At 36.6% G+C, this 24,673-nt stretch overlaps 1 protein-coding gene, 1 long non-coding RNA gene and 1 other non-coding gene across 6 annotated transcripts in view; 2 read left to right on the top strand and 1 right to left on the bottom strand.

The window, feature by feature from the left end:
* Positions 1 to 24,673, bottom strand: part of JAK2 (Janus kinase 2) — a 114,310-nt gene that overhangs the window by 83,247 nt on the left and 6,390 nt on the right. Inside the window, exon 1 of one of the 4 annotated variants that reach the window (XM_038527260.1) lies at positions 12,334 to 12,352. The exons of the other annotated variants lie outside the window; for them this stretch is intronic. The gene's annotated coding sequence lies outside the window, so the exon portion shown is untranslated. Of the gene's footprint in view, positions 1 to 12,333; positions 12,353 to 24,673 lie in introns of those variants that run through there. 4 annotated transcript variants of the gene reach the window in all.
* On the top strand, positions 766 to 24,651 carry LOC111096968. The gene is made up of 4 exons (XR_005354276.1): positions 766 to 978; positions 1,513 to 1,664; positions 11,388 to 11,487; positions 24,299 to 24,651. It is a non-coding gene; the product is annotated as an uncharacterized LOC111096968 (long non-coding RNA).
* Positions 13,322 to 13,426, top strand: LOC119869883. The gene has a single exon (XR_005354875.1). It is a non-coding gene; the product is annotated as a U6 spliceosomal RNA (small nuclear RNA).

Genomic DNA, 24,673 nt, shown 5'->3' with positions numbered 1-24,673 from the left:
AACATTTCAGCAATTCAGTTTGCAAACACAAATCATAGGGTATAAAAAAGTTGCTTTAAATATGAGAAAAGTGCTAAATCGAAACAAATGTACATCAATTAATATTAAAAATGAAGAGATGATAATAAAAAAATGAAGAGATGTATCATCTCAGACTGGATTACAAATCAAAGTTCAATCTTTCATGATTTTCAACTCTAATTCATTCAGAGCAAATCAGGAATGGTGAAATTAGATTTCAGCTTACAATTTTTCTAAAATTTTATCTATGAAAGCTGAAACAGCTTTATCATATGCTGAAATAGATCAATTTTCAAGATACATAATGGACACTGCATATAAGTTTATGTACCAGGATGGAGGAAAATCTCATATTTTAAAAAACAGAATATGCAACAGTCTTATAAATAATAAAATAATGTCAAAAAACAACCAACCATAATCGGCCAACTAAAAGGGGGAAAATCTTTTAAACAAAGTTGACGCATAAATTTTTAAGTACATTATGAAAAGTGTTAACATTTGAATACAGTTGTACATACAAATGGAGCAAAGCTAAGACAATATTCACATGGTTATTTATCTTAAATACACATTAATTTTTAAATGATGAAATTAAGCACGTATCTAAAGATGTTTAAAGAATGAAGAAAATCACGTGATGAAATTCATAAAAGGAAATTAATTCAGAGAAACAGAATATGGAATATTCACAACAAAAAATAAAACATAAGATGTAGATCACCATGCCAACAGAACTTTCCAAGATAAAGGAAATGCTCTGTAACTGCATTGCACAATATAATACTTGCCAGACATACGTTATTACAGAATACTTGAAATGTGGCCATTACTACTGAGATATGAAGTTTAACTACCTAACTGTATTACTTTAAGTTTTATAGTCACACGTGGTTGGTAGTTACTATTAGCACAGATCTAAGATTTTAGGGTAGGAAGCTAAAATAACTCTATTAAGTAAGTAGTTCAAGACCAAATTGGAAAGAGAACACAAATACTCAAAAATGGAAAAGGAAAATGGTGGAGCAAATACTAACACAATGAAATACAAAGAGCCTAAGAGGGGCAGCCCCGGTGGTGCAGCAGTTTAGCGCCACCTGCAGCCTGGGGTGTGATCCTGGAGACCCGGGACCGAGTCCCACGTCGGGTTCCCTGCATGGAGCCTGCTTCTCCCTCTGCCTGTGACTCTGCCTCTCTCTATGAATAAATAAAAGATAAAATCTTAAAAAAAAAAAAAAAAAAAGAAAGAAAAAACAAAGATCCTAAGAGGTTGCTTTGAGGGGTTCCTGGGAGACTCAGTCAGTTAGGCACCTGACTCTTGATTTCAGCTCCTGTCATAATCTTAGGGTTCTCAGATCGAGCTCCAGGAGGGACTCCACACTCAGCAGGAAGTCTGCTTCTCCCTCTCCTTATGCCCCTCCCCCCACTTGTGGTCTACATGTGTGGCTCAAGCACACTCTCTCTCTCAAATAAATAAATTTTTTTTTAAAGGTGTTTGGATAGGACAGATGTCTAAAGAGAGACAGAACTCCCATAATTTTAAGGAATGAGGCCAGTTCACATCTCACTGGAGAAATCACAGGACTCAAGAGTTGGAGGAGATGAGATGGTGAAGCCAAACAGTTTCTCTGGCAAGTTCCAAGGTAAGCAGCTCATTTCTTTTTCCAATGTCCCAAATTTGTCTGTTTCTTCTTCTCAGAACAATGACTCTTTGACTTCCCTTTTTATCAGAAAAACTGTTAGTAAGCCTAATCAGGGCTACATTCCAGGGGAACATACTCTGATTAGATAGATACTAAACAATATCAGAGCTTCAGCTTATGGGAACACCCTTTTCAATTTGATTGGTTCTCCAGACAAAATTATAGCCCTCATACAAAATGGAGAGCAGAGATTTAAGGAGACTGTAAAGAGGTATTAGAAAAACCAATTCATTCTTTTATTCATTCATAAATACTTCTGAGTGCATTCTATGTACCAGGAAACATTCTATGTCTTGGAAGTGAAGCAGGGCATCGGACACAACAGGAATTTATGGACATAAAGCTGGAAGAAATATAGCCTTAAAAACTTTTTTTAAGGGACACCTGGGTAGCTCAGCAGTTGAGTGTCTCTTTGGCTCGGGGTGTGGTCCTGGAGTCCAGGGATCGAGTTCCACATCGGGCTCCCTGCACAGAGCTGCTTCTCCCTCTGCCTGTGTCTCTGCGTCTCTGTATCTCTCATGAAAAAAATAAAATCTTAAAAAAAAAATTTTTTTTTAAGATTTACTTGACTTCTGAGCTCCGACCACAAAATATTTTCAAGAAAATGTTAAGAATTGATAAACTACCCAAAGAAAATGGAGAAAACAATGTTTACACTTATCTTTTTGGTTAGTGGAGGAATAAAAAGGTTACTACATACTAAAAAAGAAAAATCATTAAAAAAATAAAAATTTTAAGATACAGCGTACATGGTATTTAAAGGGAAATGTGTAGTTTTAAATGTGTAGTTACATTAAGAAAGATGATCTGGAGTCAATGATCTAAACTTCCTAAGGAGCTTAACAAATAAAAAAAGAAAAAAATAAAGTAGGAATGAAGAGCAGCAACTAATAAAATTTATAAATTTTTAAGTAGAATCAATTTTGAAAGAAAAAAGGCACAAATTATCATTAGCAGGAATAAAAACAACATCACTACAAATCTTATAGATAGTAATTGGAAAGGGGGCTATAATAATTTATGCCAAATGATGTCAACAACTTAGATGTAATGGACAAATGCCATGGAAGATAGAAATTACCAAAACTGACATAGGAAGAAATAGAAAACATTAATTGCATCATATCTATTCAATGAATTAAATTTTTCATTAAAAATCTATCCAAAGGGCACCTGGGTAGCTCAGTGGGTTAAACATCTGCTGTCAGCTCAGGTCATGATCCCTGAGTCCTGGGACAAAGCCCCACATCAGGCTCCTGCTCATAGGGGAGCACCCTCACCACCTCCCTCACCATGCTATCTCCCTCTCTCTCCCTAAAATATCCAAGATATTTTTAAAATCTTAAAAAAAAAAAAAAAAAAACTATCCACAAAGAAAAGTCCAGGCCAAATCAACTTTACTGGTAAATGGTAAAGTCTGTCAACATTTAAGGAAAAACAAAAATAATACCAATTCTATATAAACTCTTACCAAAAATAGAGAAGCAGGAAATACTTCCCAAATCATTTCATTTTCTAATCATTACCCTGATGCCAAAACCAGATGTGAGTATCACAAAAGACAAATGTTTCTCATGAACACAGCAAAACAATAGAACATAGAAGCAGCAACACATTAAAAAAGTCAAAAAAATCAAGACCAACTGGGGTTAGTCCCAGAAATGCAGGTTGGTTTAACATCTGAAAGTGAATCAAAGTAATTTACCTTATTAACACAATAACAGAGCAAAACCACATGATCATTTGAATTGTTGCAATAAAAGCATTTGACAAAAGTCAAAAGCAATTTATGATAAAATCAACAAATTAGGAAAAGAAGGGAAGTTTCTCAATAAAGAACATCCATAAACAATTTTAAACTAACATCACACTTAATGACTAAATATTAAAGGTGTCCTTTTTTTTTAATTTTTATTTATTTATGATAGTCACAGAGAGAGAAAGAGAGGCAGAGACACAGGCAGAGAGAAGCAGGCTCCATGCACCAGGAGCCCAACGTGGGAATCGATCCTGGGTCTCCAGGATCGCGCCCTAGGCCAAAGGCAGGCGCCAAACCGCTGCGCCACCCAGGGATCCCTAATGATTAAATATTGAATGCTTTCTCTGTAAAATCAGAAATAAGGCAAGGATGTCCAGTATCATTGTTTCTAATCAGTACTGGAGGCTCTATCCAATGCAATTAGGTAAGAAAGAGAACTAAAGGACATAAAGACTGAAAATAAAGAAGTAATACTATCTTTACATACAGACAACACGATAGTGTACACAGAAAATCCATACAATTCTACAAAGAATTTACTAGAACCTAAAGTGAACTTACCAATATCATGCGATATATCACAAAACAACCCAAACCAAGTTTATTCTATTCTGTTTTAATTATGTCTTTATTCTATATTTTTTATGCTTTATCATTAGGCCTTGCCAATCCTGGAGGGACTGCCCCTTCCATGCCTCGCCAATTCCTGAAGATAGTAGAGAACTTCCCTAAGAGTGCACCTTTCCTGTACAAATCAACCAGTCCAGAGCCCACAGCCCCAACCACCTCCTCTACCAAGTTCTTTACATCCTGGGCCTTAGTCCTCCTAGGACCAGGTATTAAGACAACTAGAACAGCTTCTATGCCTCAGGACCCACTAAAATCATTCAGACTAGTCAATCCTCAACAAGCTTACCTTGCCACATCTGATGTGTCCCACAAAAAACACAATAACATCTCTTCCCCACATCTTCCCCTCACTCTCTCTGCCTCCAGACTGATCCTGTTGTTTCCCTTTGTGTGTGCCCCCCCCCCCCCCCCCCCCCCCCCCCCCCCCCCCCCCCCCCGCACACCATAAGCCCTCCTCTTGGGATTTGTGAATGTAACAATTACCTTATCAATGGTAATTATCTCCTGATCTATTGGCCTCACCATACCTGAATAAAAGCTCCATTCTAAAATACATACCAACAACAAACAACTGCAAAATAAAATTTTGAAGATACCAGTCATGACAGGATCAGAAAATGAAATATGGAAAGATATAGTTGATGAAAGATGTTCTTAATTTAACATGAGATGAAAAGTGGTTGAGCATCTGCCTTCAGCCCAGGGCATGATCCTGGAGTCCTGGGATCCAGTCCCACATCCGGCTCCCTGCATGGAGCCTGTTTCTCCCCCTATGTCTGTGCCTCTCTCGCTCTCTGTCTCTCATGAATAAATAAATAAAACCTTAAAAAAAAAGTATAATCTTTAGAAAAATTAAAGAAAACCTAAATAATTTTTATGGACTAGAAGATTTTATCTTGCTAATCTGTCAGTTCTCCCCAAATTGATATACAGATTTAATGCAATCCCAATCAAAATCCCATCAGGCATTTTAAAATACTAAAATTGAAAAGGTAAATCTAAAATGTACATAGAAATGCAAAGGATCTAGCAGCAGCCTGGGTGGCTTGGATGATTTAGTGTCTGCCTTTGGCTCATGATCCTAGTGTCCTGGGATGGAGCCCTAAATTGGGCTCCCTGATCGCGGGAGAGCCTGTTTCTCCCTCTCCCTCTCGCCCTCCCCTGGCACAAGTGCATGCTCACTCGCTCGCTCTTTCTCTCTCTCTCTCTCTCTCTCTCTCTCGCTCACTCGCTCTCAGTCCCTATTCTCAAATAAATAAATAAAATCTTTAAAAAAAAAAAAAGAAATGCAAAGGATCTATAAAAGTCAAAAAAAAATTTTAAAGGAACAAAGTTGAATGATTTACACTACCTGATTTCCAGATTGTCTATAAAACTACAAAATCAATACATATGGTATTGCCACAAGAATACACAAATAGATAAATGGAACAGAAGAGGCAGTCCAGAAGTAGAACCACACACAGTCAATTGGTCAACTTTAGAGTTATAATGGTTTCTTAGCTTAGACAAGACACAAAATACTAGGCATTTTTTTTTAAAAAGTGACAAGTTAGATATTACTAGAACTTAGTTTCTGCTCATCAAAAGACTGTTCAGAAAATGAATAGGCCAGACGGGGACAAAATATATGCAATACATACAGATATCAAAGGATTTGTATTTAGAATACAGAAGAAACTCTTATAATCCAATAATTTTAAAAAGGCCAAAATATTTAAACAAACTTAACAAACGGAGATTTTAAAAACTGCCCAAAACCACATGAAAACCTGCTACATACCATCAATTCAGGAAAACACAAATTAAAACCATGAGATACCAACACACATCCATTAGGATGGCAAATATTTTAAAAAGCTAATGACACCAAAGTTGTAGAGAAACTGGAACTCTCACTGCTGGTAGGAATGTTAAACTGAGTGACTATCCTGCAAAACTGGCAGTTTCTCACAAAATTATACAAGTGAGAGAGGACTTTAATTACTTCCACTTGACCTGAGTCTGTAGTTTCCACAGACTAAATTCTTTCCAGCTTATTTTTTAATTTAGTCAAAAGGCAAAAGACCCCGGGGGGGGGGGGGGGGGGGGGGAGCATCCCATAATGGGAACCAAAATCTCCCTCCAACAAAAATGACTGCCATGACACCAGCAAGATCCCGGGGAACTGATCCCAAGACAAGGATCAATTTGACTTTTACTGTCCACATACATGTACCCACCTACCTCTGTCCCACATAAACCTGCAAGTATTTTCAGGACTTTGGAAGTAGTCTTTGAGAGGTCAGCCCGCAGTCTTCCCAGGGTTGGCCTCACTGAAATAAATTACTTTGTTTTACCATCTCTTGTCTCTCTGTCTTAGGATTTTTTTTTTTAAGATTTTATTTATTTATTCATGAGAGACGGGGGGGGGGGGGGGGGCAGAGACACAGGCAGAGGGAGAAGAAGGCTCCATGCAGGAAGCCTGATGTGAGACTTGATCCCGGGTCTCAAGGATCATACCCTGGGCCAAAGGCAGGTGCCAAACCGCTGAGCCACCCAGGGATCCCCTGGCCTTAGGATTCTGTCAGCATTGAGGGGGCAGAACTTGTCTGTTTGGGACCCCAGGGGCCAGATGCTCTTGTACCCACTGGGCCCTGCTACACATATATCCACACTATGATGCAATAATCCCACTCTTTGCTGATTTAGCTGTGAAGTAGCATTCTTTTTTGTTGCCCCTTCCTCCTTTAGGCTATACAGAATGAACATACATACCATGGTTGGAGCTATAATGGCCCTCTTGCAACCACAAGGTGATCCTGATAATGGTCAGGATAAAGGTCAGGAAAAGAAAAAGACAGCTGGTAACTAATAATCATGGAGCCAAACGTCCAGCATAATCTAGTTTCACACTTCTTTTACTTGAGAGAAACACAAAAATCTTGTATTTTTGGTTATATGCAGCCAAACCAAACTGATAAGCTTATCCAAATCTCAACTTTTAAAACACTTTAGTAAATAAATCTTTTCTTTGAACTGCTGCTTTTCCAGGGCTCCCTTATTCTGCATTTATACAAAGTACTGCTTACATGCAAACTCAGTCAAAAAGATATGTTACCTTAAGCCCAAACAGACTTAAATCAAAAGAATTTCCCACAAAAGTACATTTGTTTTTGAAAAGAAATGCATCCAAAAAGACATTCCCTCACCAATTTTTATCCTTAGGGATAATTACTAATTTTAGCAGCTTCTGATAAAAGAGGCAAAAATACTGAAGTACAGCACAAAAATACTCTCACTCTTTAAGCCTGTTGTTTGATCTGATATGGTTTCTTAGCTCAAATCACAGAAACTAGTGAGGAAAAGTTATGAATGGAAAAATCTGTAACATGGAGAACTTTCCTTCTGTTCCTCGTCTATAATACCATTCAAGAAGACAAATGGTTGTCATCTTCATAATCCCTTATCCTAACCCAATAAGCCTAGAAACCATTCTTTGGGAATGGTTTGAGAAAAGCATAAAACCTACACACTAAAGTAGTTGGGAATAATATCTAAACACAATTTCTCACTACTCACTTTCATATAGATTCTAGTTTTGCTTCTACAATTTAAAACAAAAACGTATGGTTAGGGGCAAAATATATGGTATGTGAATTAGGACTGATTAAAATAGTTTTTTAAAAAGTATGCCTGTTCTTAGACAGAAAATGTGAAACAATTCCCTCAGATACCTGTTAGCATCAAAACAGACTTCTGTTGTCCTTACTTCTTCTCATTCCTACTTTAGATTTGTTGGTTTCTACCGGATATGTAGCTGCCAAACATACTTTTAAAGTTCACATTTGGCCAATTACATCTAACGCAATACCTCCCTAAACCATAATCAAACATACAAGTATAGTATCAGCCAAGAAAAGTTACATAATGTAAGAATTGCACAAGGGCAGAGAAAGTCCAATATGAACGTCTTGTCAATGGTAACGGGAACATCATGTCTTCAACAGAAATCATTAGCAAGAATTTGGATCTACTTTTCAACAACTATTGTTAAAAAAAAGTCTCCGATGTTTTTTTGTCTCAGATATTCTTTATCAAATTTCCCACAGTAGGGATCCCTGGGTGGCGCAGCGGTTTGGCGCCTGCCTTTGACCCAGGGCGCGATCCTGGAGACCCGGGATCGAATCCCACGTCAGGCTCCCAGTGCATGGAGCCTGCTTCTCCCTCTGCCTGTGTCTCTGCCTCTCCCTCTCTCTCTCTCTCTCTGTGACTATCATAAATAAATAAAAATTAAAAAAAAAAAAAAAAAAATTTCCCACAGTAATGACAAAGAAACACTGAGAATTACACTAATAGCATGCTATAGAATTAATGGACCTCTTTTTCTGTATCCCTACACTCCTCAAAGGCTAAACTGACACTTGAGGAATGACAGCTAAAAAGGGAATAGCAAGAAATATCAATTGTTTTTTAGCCTCACCTTTTAGTCAGTTTAAGAAACTGGCTTTACTATACACTAAAATAAAAGGATCCTTTCCTAAAAACCTATTTTCCGGCATCAGTGTTCTTTCCCTTAGTTTTTGCTTCTATCACCTCTTTAGTTAAGTAGAATTTTTCTTTGCTATACTATTTAAAATGTCTTAATTGGCCTCTGGCCACCTTAAAACAACTCTGGTATACATTTCATAAAATATTTTTTGCAATGATTGCTAATTGCTAATATTTGGAATATATTCTATTTGTTGAAATTTAGCCATGTTCCCTTTAAGTGTATATTGGTTTCCACTATTCTCTACTATTATTTATAAAAAAATAGAAGTAGAAAAAAAATCGCTTAAAGCCAATGTTCACAGAATAGAGCTTATTTTGGAGACTATACCACAATAATCCATAACCATCAAAGAAATTTCCTGTGATACAGTAAAATATAAAATGTTGCTTTATGAATCCTTGACAAAAACAAGATAAAATGTCATTATACTGTGCTTACCTATATATTTCCCCTCTCTTTACAAAGATATTTTAGGAGTAATTCAGCCAAAACCTATATAAAACAGGTATGTACCATACTTGTTAGCTTATAAGAAATTCTGTAATTTTTAAACTTATTCATGTCAAATTTTCTAGTCTAAATATATTCCATCACTTTTCTGTTTACATATTATGGTATCATCTGACCTCATTCAAATTACCTCATGTTCATTTACACATTCAACATTTTCCAAAAGAAAGATAACACTCTGCCTCAAAAGCTCTTTCTACCAAATATGTGGCTGCCAAACATACTTTTAAAGTTCGCATTTGGCCAATTACATCTAACGCAATACCTCCCTAAATCATAGTCAAACATCCAAGTATAGTGACAGCCATTTCTTGGCTAGAAAGGAAATAATATGGACATATACAAAAGAATACATAAAGTGTTGCAGGAACTGTAATAGAATACACAGGGTGAAAGGACAGAACGTGTGTACTACCTAGACTTCCCGCATAGATCCACCCTATTACTAACTGTGTGAAGGCAAGGGAAGAATCTAATTTGAATTTGAGATTTCTGTTTCAGCAACTAAGTATAAAGAAAGAGTAGCTAAGCACCAAGACAGAAAAGTAAGTTTGAAAGGAAAGTGGATTTTAGATATTTGGAACATGAGCACCTATAAGAAGATTCATGGTAATCAGCTTGATATATGAGGAATTAAGAATGATTTCTTGGGGGATCCCTGGGTGGCTCAGCGGTTTAGCACCTGCCTTTGGCCCAGGGCGTCATCCCAGAGTCCCAGGATCAAGTCCCACATCGGGCTCCCTGCATGGAGCCTGCTTCTCCCTCTGCCTGTGTCTCTGCCTCTCTCTCTGTCTCTCATGAATAAATAAAATCTTAAAAAAAAAAAAACAAAACTAACTGGAGAAAAGGATTGAGGTGGAAAGAATAAAACTTCTGTCATTTTAGGTTCCTGCATTTTAAGTTCTTCTGTATTTCCATTTTAAGTTCTTCTGTATGATCTGATTTTTTAAACCAATGTATATGAAATATCTAGAGGAAAGATTTAAGAAGAATAATAAGAAAAAGGAAAACAAGGTAGCAAGGCTATTAAGGGTAAAGAGCAGAAAAGAGACAGGATAGCTGCTGACAAAGACCAAAGGAGAACAAAAAAATAAGATAAGAAATCACTCTTAAGCTACTGGAGGTGCCAACAGTGATAACACCAAAGAAAGGGGAAAACAAAGGAGGGAGGTATTAACCCTAGAACAGACATGAAAAGGATCGGGGGCACAGGAATACAATATAAAAGACCTAAAAAGTACAAGAGAACATACCGAGAGAATATGAAGTTGATACAACTTCAGAGATGGAGTAACTTGAGATGATAACAGGGCTTCAGTAGAATGAGGTCATGAGAAAGCAGTACTGCTGTCGAGTGTGGATGACACTGCAGAGTCAAATATATTAAGAAACTTGAAGGTATCTTTAGGGGAGTTCTTCACCCGGATAATGACATAACCTATGATAATGTCAGAAAAGGGAGTTTAGAGGAAAACCAAGTTAGATGCCAAAAGTTCTCAACTAATAACATAGGAGTAGGCAAGTAAAGGACAGCAGAGGACAACTTGAGAGACTGAGGATGATAATATACTGTATCATATTAATCCCAAAGGACAAGATTTTTGTTTTTTGTATTAGGGTGATAAATATTACCCTATGGAAACAGCACTGTAAATACTTCCTCTAGACCCTAGGGTAGATGTGACAGGATACTGTTAGGGAAAGGGACATGCAGTGAAGGTAAAGAACAAGAAACAATGCTATAGAAATCCAAATTTCCAAGGGAAAGGGGAATTCTGAAGGTAATCAGCTGAAAAAAGTAAAAAAAAAAAAAAAAAAAAAAAAAAAAAAAACAGTAAGACAAGAATATGTAAGAAAATATTTTCAGGTGGTATAGGACAATTTTGAATATAATCAAGTCTGCAAAATACCAATTTACAGGCAACACAGAGAACAGAGGAACACCTTAAACTACACCATGAAAATGGGATCAGCAAAATCTAGAGTGTGGAAAACTATAACCAACATGGTTACTAAAGAAAAAAGACAGGGATGTAGGAAATATTAAAAGACTGTAAAATCACAATGTGTGGACCTCATTTAGATCCTAGTTTAAAAAAAGAAAACAAAACCATTTAAAAAAGCCATTTATGGCATATCAAATATTCAGAAATTTGACTGCTTGCTGATTATTTAAAGATATTAAGGAATTGTGATGTTTTTACTTTTAAAAGGTGTTCTTGTATTTTAGAGACGCAGACTGAAATATTAATGGAAGAAATGATATGTCTACAATGTGCTTCAAAATAACACATTAATGGCGAAAGCAGTTGGCACAGAAATGGCCACAGGTAATAAGGGCTATTGCAGCTGAGTGATTACTGCATAAGAGCTCATTATACCATTATATATACACTTTTGTATGTTCAAAATTCTCCCTAAGAAAAAAAGCTTTCTTAAAGGATGTCTGTTATATTTCATCTAGCATTTCTTAGTAAGAGTGTTTTCAGGTTATTCAATTAGAAAATTTCAGGGAGTGAAGTCTCATATTTTATTTTATATTTTACAATTCATCTCTCATGTACATTTATTTTTTTTAAAGATTAATTTTTTTTTTAATTTTTATTTATGATAGTCACAGAGAGAGAGAGAGGCAGAGACACAGGCAGAGGGAGAAGCAGGCTCCATGCACCGGGAGCCCGACGTGGGATTCGATCCCGGGTCTCCAGGATCGCGCCCTGGGCCAAAGGCAGGCGCTAAACCGCTGTGCCACCCAGGGATCCCCTCTCATGTACATTTAAAAACAAAAGTTGCTCATAATATTTACTACAAAATTTTCCTCTTAAAGATTCTGATCTATAACTACAGTAAAAGTGGTATTAGATACTGACAGGTTTTTAAAAATGGAAAACCTAAAAAGAAACATGAAAAACTGAAACTTTAGATGAAAGTAAGATAGCTTTTGATTCTTCCTTGCCTATTTAGTAGGAGAGGTATACTAAATAATTTTGGGCTTTTTTATAAAAGTGAATATTCAAGTATACATGTCAGAAAATGTTAACAATTGAAAAGATTTATAATCTGTAAGAATGCAGGAAAAAAAGAAAATTAAAAGCAAAACAAAGGACTATAAAAAATTTTTAAGTCCAAATGTCAACAAATACAATAAATGTAAATAATAAGCCAATGAAACTCACCTTCCAAAAGACAAAGAACAGGAGATCCCTGGGTAGCTCAGCGGTTTGGTGCCTGCCTTTGGCCCAGGGCGTGATCCTGGAGTCCCGGGATCGAGTCCCACGTCAGGCTCCCGGCATGGAGCCTGCTTCTCCCTCTGCCTGTGTCTCTGCCTCTCTATGTCATAAATAAATAGACAGATAGATAGATAAGATAAGATAAGATAAGATAAGATAAGATAAGATAAGATAAGATAAGATAAGATAGATAAATAAATCTTTTTTAAAAAATAAAAATAAAAGACAAAGAACATCAGACTGGATTTCTTTTTTTTTTTTAAGCCTTTTTTTTTTTTTTTTTTTTTTTTTTGAAAGAGAGAACGAGAGAGAGAGAATAAGCAGGAGGAGGGGCAGAGGGACAAGGAGACTCCCGGCTGAGCACAGAGCCTGATGTTAGGCTGGACCCCAGGACCCTAAGATCAGGACCTTAGCCAAAGTCAGACACTTAACCAACTGAGCCACTCTGGTACACCAGACTGGATTTCCTTTTTAAAAATCAAGGTATACAGTGCTTAGAAGAGACATATAACAAAAATCATACAGAAAGTTCAGCAAAAAAGGACATTTTTATCAAGCTGACAGGCGTCAAATGGTACCAATTCTTGATTAAAATTAGCCAAGCTACAAAACTAAAAGAAACTACAAAAAAAAAAAAAAAATCAGCAAAAGAAACCCCAATGAAAAAAGCAAAAGATATGAATAGATCAATAAACAAAGAAGATGGTAGATCTCACTTATAGTTAAGTAAATGCAAATTAAGATATCAAATCATGCCAATCAGGCTGCCAAAATCAAGGAGTCTAAAGATACCAAGTGTGGATGAGAGGACGTAGAACCCTTCAAACAACTGGTTTTAGAGGACAGTTAGGGTACATTTAACTAATCAGAAGATATAACTATCCTACAAACCAGAAATTCCTGCATAATATTCACAGTGGTATTATTTGAAATAGTGCTTTGCTCTGACAGCATATATACTAAAATTAGAACAATACAGAGGTTAGTATGGCCCCTGTGCAGGGAAGACACACAAATTCATGAGGTGTGGAGGATTTCTAGGGAAAAAGAGAGAGAGACACACCAAGAAACAGATTCTTGGGATCCCTGGGTGGCGCAGCGGTTTGGCGCCTGCCTTTGGCCCAGGGCGCGGTCCTGGATATCCGGGATCGAATCCCACGTCAGGCTCCCGGTGCATGGAGCCTGCTTCTCCCTCTGCCTGTGTCTCTGCCTCTCTCTCTCTCTCTCTCTCTCTCACTGTGTGCCTATCATAAATAAATAAAAAAAGTTTAAAAAAAAAGAGAGACACACCAAGAAACAGACTCTTAACCATAGAGAACAAACTGAAATTATTACAGGAGGGGAGGTGAGTGGAGGAATGAGTGAAATAGGTGATGGGGATTAAGGAGAGCACTTGTCCTGATCAGCACTGAGGAATGTACGGAAGTGTCAAATCACTACATTGTACATCTGAAACTAATATAACACTGTATGTTAACTACCAGAATTAAAATGAAAATTTAATAAAATAATAAAATAAAATAACCTAAATATTGATCAGTAGAAAAAAATGATATATAAACTGTAGAATCTTCTTACAATAAGAATATTATTCATCAATTTTATGAATGAACTAGAGCTATATATCAAAACACGGAGGGATCCCTGGGTGGCACAGCAGTTTGGCACCTGCCTTTGGCCCAGGGCGCGATCCTGGAGACCCAGGATCGAATCCCACGTCGGGCTCCCGGTGCATGGAGCCTGCTTCTCCCTCTGCCTGTGTCTCTGCCTCTCTCTCTCTCTCTCTCTTTGTGACTATCATAAATAATAAATAAAATTTAAAAAAAAATAAAAAAAATAATAAAAAAACACGATACATGACTGTCATAAAGATAAGTGAGGTTTAAAAAGTTGTAGCAAGAGACTGATTTTTTTTTTTGCATGATACAATTTAAGGTTTAAACTCATGATTTAATACTACAATATTATTCACTGATACATATATGTAGTAAAAGTTTAAAATATGCATGAAAATGATACTAACTTCAGGCTAGTGACTACCTCTAGTGAGTTAAATGGGGGTCGAGACACAGGAGTAGGAATAGGTAGAGGAGTTTCAACTGAATCTATGATGTTTATTTCTTTAAAAAAAATAAGATCTAAAGCAAAAAGTAACCAAATACTGTTAAAATTGGATGGCAGGGCAGCCCGGGGGGCTCAGCGGTTTAGTGCTGCCTTCAGCCCAGGGTGTGATCCTGGCGACCCGGGATCAAGTCCCAGGTCGGGCTCCTGGCATGGAGCCTGCTTCTCCCTCTGCCTGTGTCTCTGCCTTTCTCTCTCTCTCTCTCTCTCTGTGTTTCCCATGAATAAATAAAATCTTAAAAAAAAAAAAAAATCTTTAAAAAAATAAAATAAAATTGGATGGCAAATACAGATTAATATTTTCTACTTTATGTTAAGAATATTTCAAAATTTTTTCTTCAAATACTAAAATAAAAAGAAAAAAAAGGAAGAATATATAGCCTTTGGTTTAGGATCCAAGTTTGAAATGCAACTGGGTTTGAATCCTGTCCTCTGTGATATATCTCTGAAATCAGTTTCATCTATTATTTCATAGTATTTTTGTAAGGATTAAGTGCAATAAACTGAAATAATCTCACCCAAAGACAAGCACTTTCCTTTCTCCTCACACTGTATTAGACAACACTAGAGCTTTTCTTTTCTTTTTTCCCCCTTTTCCTTTTTTTCCCTTCCAATCACATGTACAGTGAGGGTGAAAAAAATACAGCAATTCATACATGCTGAAAAATAAAACTGCTGAAAATGAAACTTCTCATTGAAGTTTGGTCACACTACCCCCAAAGTCATACTGCCTTAATTTTAATATTCCTAGAAGTAAAACCTGATACAGGATTCAAAAGAAAGTATATTAGTTTTTAAGTTTGGGTAACAATGGCAGAGAAACAGAGAAGTGGTATAGGGAAGGCAAGACAACCAATAAATCTGCACTCTTAAATCAGCTAACACAGTGGGCTTAACCCTCAGAAAAGCTCTCAGAAACAGTATAAAGTATGTTCAACTGTTCTATTTATACAGTATCACGCCCTGAGAGTCCAGAGTCTGTGGCTGAGGGCTGCACCCAGGAGTGTTAATTTCACAGCACTTCTGGCCCACCACAGGCACTGCAACTGCAAGCATGACTTCCTACATTTCCAAGAAGAGTCAGTAGGTTAGAGATGCAAATACTGTCAGGAAAAAAAAAAAAAAAATACTGTCAGAAGTTTACTCAAGCACACTGAAGCTTCCAGGGGATAAGGGTGGATTATTTACAGCATTAACTACAGCCATTCTATACAATTATGCTATTATTAAAGAAAAAAAGAAGAAAAGGAGATGTGGTCTATGCTCTATTGACTACTTGGTCCAAGACTTGTTCTTCCTCAATTTCTGCTTGAAAATGGAGTTACACTAATTTTAACTACATTAATTTCATGTAAACTGATTCATCTACTAGAAATCTCACACTGGGAAAGAAGGAATGAAGTTTTAATTGTATTCTCCTAAATATTGGTGAGGATTAGGTATATTTGTTGTCCATGTATATTTACGAACTGCCTGTGGCTTTTTCCTATTTTTTCTTTCTCGTATTTGTCATAGACATATTTGTCAGAAATATGACAAAGAAATTTACCCCATTATATATTAAAACTTACTATTAAAAAAACTGTAACCAAAAGAGGACTGGCATACACATAGATCAGTGGACAAAGACAGCATCCAGAAATAAATCCAAGTATACATGGGAACTTAAGGTGATAATGATGACATTTCAATACAGTAAAAAAAGATACTTGTTTACAACAAACACTGGCGTAACTGACAGTACAACCAAAGAAAACATGCTAAATCTATACTTTATATTAAAAAATTAGGGATGCAGGGATCCCTGGGTGGCTCAGCTGTTTGGCGCCTGCCTTTGGCCCAGGGCGTGATCCTGGAGTCCCACATCGGGCTCCCGGGATGGAGCCTGCTTCTCCCTCCTCCTGTGTCTCTGCCTCTCTCTATGTCTATCACATATAAATAAATAAATCTTTAAAAAAAAAATTAGGGATACCTGGGTGGCTCAGCGGTTAAGCATCTGCCTTTGGCTCAGGGCGTGATCCTGGAGTTCTGGGATTGAGTCCCACATCGGGCTCCCTACAAGGAGCCTGCTTCTCCTTCTGCCTATCTCTCCTGACTATCTCTCTCTCTATCTCTCATGAATGAATAAAATCTTTTTTAAAAAAAAATCTATAAATATTTAACAAAATAAAAGATGTCCAAAATAAAATAATGAAAATAGTGGAAGGACCTCTGATAGGACTTTTACCTGGAACAAAAAACTGTGTTATACAAAATAGGAAACCCAGGGATTCCTGGGTGGCGCAGCGGTTTGGCGCCTGCCTTTGGCCCAGGGCGCAATCCTGGAGACCCGGGATCGAATCCCACATCGGGCTCCCGGTGCATGGAGCCTGCTTCTCCCTCTGCCTGTGTCTCTGCCTCTCTCCCTCTCTCTCTCTCTCTGTGACTATCATAAATAAATAAAAAAAATTTAAAAAAGAAACAGGAAACCCAAAACCCATATAACAAAAGTCAGGGATCCCTGGGTGGCGCAGCGGTTTGGCGCCTGCCTTTGGCCCAGGGCGCGATCCTGGAGACCCGGGATCGAATCCCACATCGGGCTCCCGGTGCATGGAGCCTGCTTCTCCCTCTGCCTGTGTCTCTGCCTCTCTCTCTCTCTGTAACTATCATAAATAAATAAAAATTAAAAAAAAAAAAGTCAAACAAATTGGCTATATGGGTCCATATTTATTTTGGCTAATAAAGCATTTTTTTTTATAACCAGTTGAATTTTTTTTAAAGATTTTATGTATTTATTCATGAGAGACATAGAGGCAGAGACATAGGTAGTGAGAGAAGCAGGCTCCATGCAGCAAAGCCCGGAATTCCGGATCACACCCAAGGCTGAAGGCAGAAGCTCAATAGCTGAGCCACCCAAGGTCCCTATAACCACTTGAATTTCAAAGCCTTAAGCAGGATATGCATCTCTATCTCCAGTTGCCCCTGGTCTCTACTTCTCCTATCTTATAACCAACCTTTTAAAAACATCAATGACAGTGAAGACATGCAAGTTTTCTAAATGTACAATAAAGAAAAAGATATATTAAATTTTCAATCTCTCTAGAGAAAAGGAACCATAAACAAAACCAAAAGATATGAAGATTAAATATTTGAAATTCATTTACCAAAAAAGGAGTAGATATCTCCAATATCTAAGAGCCCTATAAGTTGATAAACAGGACACAAACCACTAGAAAAATGACAATATATTACAACCTTCCACCCAACATATATTTTTAAGCACATACGGGATATTTATAAAAAATTGACCTTAAGGAAATGTTTGAAAATTAAAAAAAGAAAACTACTGAAAGTACACATAACAAAGTCCAAAAATTACTTCAAAGTTCATATAACTGTTACTGGAAACAATCTCTGCAATGAGTATATGCATTTATTTCACTTTTCCTTTTTTTTTTTTTTTAAGATTTTATTTATTTATTCATGAGAGACACAGAGAGATAGAGAGAGGCAGAGACACAGGCAGAGGGAGAAGCAGGGTCCATGCAGGGAGCCTGAGGTGGGGACTCGATCCTGGGTCTCCAGGCTCAGGCCCTGGGCTGAAGGTGGCGCTAAACCGCTGAGCCACCCGGGCTGCCCTTATTTCATTTTTCCATTAAACTTCTCTTTTTATTTGGATCTTACTCCTTCAAAATGACTTAAAATATTTTCAAGTGTTTGTAAATACTCTAAAAATCAATGCTGTTAGTTTCTGCTCTTCTTACTTGCCCCCTTAAACATCTGAAGTTAGATATTTTCAATACATTTTTTGGTCTGTTTTAAATCTATCACTTTAATTCTATACCAAAAAATCTTTTTGTATATGTGCATCATTTCCAAACCTAACATCTCAGCAAAAAATACAGAAAATAAAGACTAAAGGCTTTTAAAAGCTTCTCTGAGAAAAACATATGCCGCGAAGTTTTAATATAATCAATTAGGTTTAATATAATCACATTAATCAGTTAAGAAAATAGATGAAGAACATAAATAGGCATTTCACAAAAAAATACAAGTATTCCCTAAAATGAAAATTTGATTATCATTAATAATCCGAAAAAGGTAAATAAAAATATTATTTCTGCCCTATCTGACTGGCAAAGATAAAGACGACTGGCAAAACCCAGTGTTGGCAAAGATGTGAAAGAAACAATATCTAAGAATTTGTTCCTTTTAAAAAGATAAGAGTAATGGGATACATATCTATGAATTCTATGAAACACTTTATAATAATGAAAAAAAACTTAGATAACATTAAAAGGATCTGATAATGCATGGTATGCTTAGCCAATAAAAATACGATGAAGATATTAAAAATGATAGCTTACATCATGGCTTTCATTATATCCTGTGCATTATATCCTGAGCATTATATCCTATATATAGCACAAAATGGGCACTGCATAAGTTTTTACTAAACGATTATATTAATGATTTAATGATTGATTAAATGCTAACTGATTGCTTGAGTGTATGTGTAGGTGGGTAAGTGACTAACTAGCTTGATCTACTGAGTAATGTGACTTACTAACCAGCAGAATGAATGAGTGACTGATGGAATAAGTAAATGACAGACAAAAGAGTAAGCAACTGATGGGAATGAATTGACTGACCCTCTGAACTGGGTGAAAAAAGGACTGAATGAATATATGATTGAATGAATAAATGAATCTCTAACCACTGAAATGAAAAGACCCCCACAATACACTGCTGAATTATAGGCTCAAATTAGAATAAGCAGGACTCTATTCACGTCACTACACAGAAACATCCAGAAAGATATCAAAACTTAAGCAAGTTCTGTCAATCATAAGCAGCATTTACAATTCTTTTTGCCCCTGATTGCTGAATGTAATTTTTTAAATAATCACTTTTATTCACTTGAAATTTTTCTATTTAAAGATATATTGTTCAAATATTTGTTCAAAGATATATTGTTCAAAGTTTGTATACTACTGATGCCTCTTAGAAGAGTGTATAAAATATATGCAAATATATATATTTTAAAACATTATGATTCTTTCACATAAGAAACAAGGGATATAAGATGAAAACTTAGTCAATTTAAGGGTTACTAAAACCATTTTACCTGGGACCAGTCACAAAAGTACATATATAACATATAACGCTACTTATAAGTCCTCATAAGAAACCAGACATGAATTATATATGAACAGAAAGGTGAGAAAATATAAATTATTCTACAAATTTATCCCCTTCTCTATTTTTAGTCTTAGGGAGTAACTTTTGAGCTACTTTTAGAATTGTGCTTAATGATGACTCCATAGGAAAAGGTGTATTTTAAATTTATAAAACACACAGGAAAAAAAATGTGAATGAAAATTGGGGAAAGTGCTTCAAATAATTTTAAAAGTTGGCAGGGGTCACCTTTAAGATCTCCTTTGAAAACCATCATATTCCAAACCTATATCATCAAAAGGTTTTTGAAAATTTTTAATTTTCAGAAGTGACGAATTTGCCTATAGAAACAGGAAATTTCATTCTATTAGTAAAGTATTTAGTATTATCATTTACTGACATTCAAAAAACATCTCAGTTATTGAAGTCAGTATGAATTTAAGTTCATAATGATTTTAAAAATACACCATGTCAGAACATTATTTCAGATACTCTTTAAAGATTATAATGCATCAAATAAAAATAAAATTAAGCACTTATGGACAAACAAGCAAAGAATGAGGACTATATACATACAAATTCTCTAGACACTGAAGCATTTTCTATTTTGAATTAATTTCCACTTCCTCAATGTCCCATCATAAATTAGACGGACAGACACCATTATTCACCATTTTCTTCTCTGGGTCATTCCCTAGTCTTAAAATCCTCTCCTAATGAATCTTGCCATGTCAAACCCTTATGAAACCAATATATTAGAACTTCAGGAAATCCAAGTCTCAAATGGACTATCTTGTGGATTGCTATTATGAAATGACAAACTTCTCTTTATATGCAAAAGATACACCATATTGTTAGTTTTTCACAATTTAAGGCCAAAAATAGATTAGTAAGAACAGACTCACAAGTTAACAAATACCCATTCAAATACAAAAAAATAAAACCTCACAATAAGCCAAAAGAAGTAACACAGAAAACCAAGGTTAAATCCAAGTGTAAAATAAAAGAGTGAAGAAACTGATTAAATTGAATAGTAGGTACAAAGATCTACTTATATCCCTATACTGTTGAGTTATTTACTTTATTTTCAAACATTTAAATTCCTTCCATATGCTAAACTTGTATAGAACCTGAAAATAAAGAAATTAATAGAAATATTTCCTGGAGGTGGGAGTGAATGGGTGACGGGCACTGGGGGTTATTCTGTATGTTAGTAAATTGAACACCAATAAAAAATAAATTAAAAAAAAAAAAAAAGAAATATTTCCTGACCTTGAAATCATAGTAGTTTCATAGGAGCCACTACTGGAACAAAACAAAGGCTGGAAACAGACCCAACTATATACACAATTTAAAACATTAGCATTTCCCACAGCAAAGAAAAGGATTATTCAACAGATAGTATTAGAACAACCATTTGAGGGGGAAAAGTTGGATCTCATTTATACCTTGCACCAATATAAATTCCAGGTGAATCAAGAAAGCATGGGGGAGTTTCAAAATATAATTTTAGAACAGAGATCTAAGTATAATTTATAAATAAATAAATAAATAAATAAAGAAATAAAGAAATAAAGAAATAAAGAAATAAAGATGGCCAATAGAATAGAATAAAAATTCAAAAATGAATGCGTAACAAACAAAAATCACACTACAGTGTAAAAAAGAGATGACAACCTGGGGAAAATATTTTACAATTTATTTCACAAACACAGAGCTATTTTCCTTAGCCTGGAAAGAGTTCCCACAAGTCAAAACAATAGGTCAACGATCCAATAAAAAAAAATGGGTCAGGTGGGCATGGGTGGCTCAGTCGGTTAAATCTCTGACTCTTGGTTTCAGCTCAGGTCATGATCTCAGAGTTCTGGCACTGAAACCCAAGGTAGGCTCCACATACAGCTGAGAGTCTGCTTGAGATTCTCTTCCTCTGTCCCTGCCCCCACTCACAAGCAAAAGAATTGCGCAGGCACTTTCTCCTTCCAGAATATATAAATCTTGAAGAAGAAGAAAAGAAAATGGGCTAGGAGATGAATAAACAAGTCTCAGAAAAGGAAAATTTAGAACAAACTAAAACTGTAAGATTTTATATTTTACATCTCAAATTGACAAATACCAAACTATCTGAGAACAGGTGTAGAAACATACAAACTGCCATTTCTATGAAGATCAATTTGACAGTATTTATTGAAATTAGTAACATATACCACTTCTGAATCAGCAATTCCTCTTGTATTTAACCTATAGTTATGGTTCCATACATGCATATTAACATATGTGCAAAGATATTTAATACTTTCTGAATTATAAAACACTTCTCTAAAATACTTTTGAATTCTATTTAAATGTGTGACCTGTTCAAAAAGTCAATAAATTTGGGGCATCTGGGTGGCCCAGTGGTTGAGCACCCAACTCTTGGTTTTGGCACAGGTCATGGTCTCTGAGTCATGGGATTGAGCCCTGCATCAAGCTCTGTGCTCAGAGTGGAGTCTGCCAATGATTTTCTCTCTCCCTCTCCTTTGCCCCTCCCCCTACTCAAGTACTCTCTCTAAATAAAATCTTTTACAAAGAGTTGATAAATTTTTTGAGTGAATAAAAAGAAGAGAAAATACAGACAACTCTTCCCAAGAGTTTTAAAGAAAATAGACAATGGGGCAAGCAGTAGCTTGAAGAGAATGTGGAGTCAAGTAGGAGTAAAATGGAACTGGCAAACCAGCTCACAGATCAAATTAGCCAGCTGCCTGTTTTTATAAATAAATCTTTACAAGTCCATTCATTATGTACTGTCTATGGTTGCTTGTGCACCACAAAGGCAGAGGTGAGTAGCTGCTGCTGAGACAATCTTGCCCACAAAGCCTAAAATATTTACTATCTGGTCCTTAATAGAAAAACTTTGCCAAGCCCTATTTGCTTGATTTTTTTTTTAAAGGCTGAAAATGTATTTTGAGAAGCTGATGCTGCACTACTGCTCCATTTCTCAGAAAAACTCCAAAGATATCAGGGACAAATCAAACATGGTACACCAATAAAACGTGCACAGCATACCACCCTAAGATAGGCTCCTAACCAACTCTTCAGCGCACAGCAATCCTGTTTCCAAGACACCGTACTAGGCCTATCAAGAAAAGCTGTGAACAGCAACATCATAGACAGAAAGGGGTTGTTCCCGTGCCAACTTGTTTCAAACCAGGGAGTCTCAGTCTGGTCCCCAAATCAATATTCTCAGCATCACTGGGAAATTGCTAGAAATGCAAATTACTAAGTCCCATTCTAGACCTCCTGAAACAGAAACTCCAGGGGTGGGGATCCCTGGGTGGCTCAGCGGTTTAGCGCCTGCCTTTGGCCCAGGGCATGATCCTGGAGACCCGGGATCGAGTCTCGCGTCGGGCTCCCGGCATGGAGCCTGCTTCTCCCTCTGCCTGTGTCTGCCTCTCTCTCTCTCTCTCTGTCTACAATGAACAAATAAAATCTTTAAAAAAAAAAAAAAAAAAAGAAAAGAAAAGAAAAAAGAAACTCCAGGGGTGGTGCCCAGCAATTTGTGTTTCAATTAGCTCTCAAGGTAAATTATGAAGAGAACCACCAGGTTAGGAAACAGTTCTAGTACAGCTAAGGAACAGGTGAGGGCCCATCTGGTGTTTGAGCTCACATAATTAAAGGTGCTTGAGGAGATTTAATAAAAGCAAAAGGGCCTCAATCACGCTGTCAGAATTTAATGACAAGCAAGGAAAATGCTATTGGAAAGCTGAATAAAAGGAGACCTTAGTTCTACTGTAGTGAAAAGTCTGACAGAACTATCACCTACAGTAACATGGAAAATGCAATGTATACCTAATGAACTAAGGAGATTCTAGGTAGAATGCTGAAGAAGCAGGTGGCTTCTTCTAACTACCTTTGTAACTAAGAGAGTAGAGAAATGTACTAAAAAATCAGCCGTCACTTTTGAAAAGCAATTTCAAGTCAATGTAAAGGGCTCAGAATACTCTTCTCAGCCAGCAAAGTGTTCTTACAGTAAGAAAGAGCTTCAGGGCTCTTTCTTAAATCTAGAGTGGGACTATAAGATCTCAGAAAGATCTAAGTACCTCACTGATCCTTTCAGACAAAAAATTACCTAAGGATCTTAAAGGTATCGTTCTGCAGTAGCTTCACAGGGAGCCTAAGGTAAGAAAAACTCCTCTAAGAGATTTGTAGGTATGGCTTTTGTCTGATGGAGTAGATTATGAACTGATACACAGAAGTCCACACACTTTTTAAAGGAATTACATCAGTTTACAATGAAAGGGGCAGGAACTACCTAATATGATGCTTCTGAATGACTATAGGCAGTAAGCAAGTTCAGGTGGCTACTCAGCTGCAAAGACAGATCAGTTCCTTTGGGAAAAAATGAATGATTCAGAAGGTGAAATCAATGACCAAAAGAAGCAGTCACTGCCAACTAGGAACAATGTACAGGCAGTAGGACTGACCCCTAGTCAAGGAACTGCCAGCATGTGCCCCACTAGGTTTCAGAATTGCAGTGGACTATTACCATATGCCTCCCTTATCCCTCTTTTTGAACAGTAATGTCTATGCAATTAACACATGCCTTTCCAATCTTGAATGTTAATCACGTGGGGGCATATTCCTGGTCTCTTCACAGGTCTTCAGTTAAAGAGAAATCATTCTCAAGAAACCATATCCAAGGAACCTCAACAGCATATGGATCTGACTTAGATGGTGAGGATACTAGATCCTGAGTTGGTATCATGATAGGATGTAAATTACAGGTCTCTGAGAAGGGGGTTAGTGTATTTTGCATGTATTCTGCATGTGAGGCTTGTGAAGTATGGCAAAAAAAAAAAAGGGGGGGGGGGCAAACTATGGCAAGAGTTTTGTTCAGAGACAGCCATAACAAGATTTCCCATCTCACATTCTAGTCCCCAACCTTTAAATTACCCCCAACCAGCAAGTCTTCCTGAGGTTCTAGACATTATGGAATAAAAACAAGGCATTCTTCGTGTAGCCTATCTGAATT

The sequence above is a fragment of the Canis lupus genome, chromosome 1 (genome assembly GCF_011100685.1).
Source record: "Canis lupus familiaris isolate Mischka breed German Shepherd chromosome 1, alternate assembly UU_Cfam_GSD_1.0, whole genome shotgun sequence".
NCBI classification, from domain to species: Eukaryota; Metazoa; Chordata; class Mammalia; order Carnivora; family Canidae; genus Canis; species Canis lupus.
This window is presented reverse-complemented; position numbering and strand designations above follow the sequence as displayed.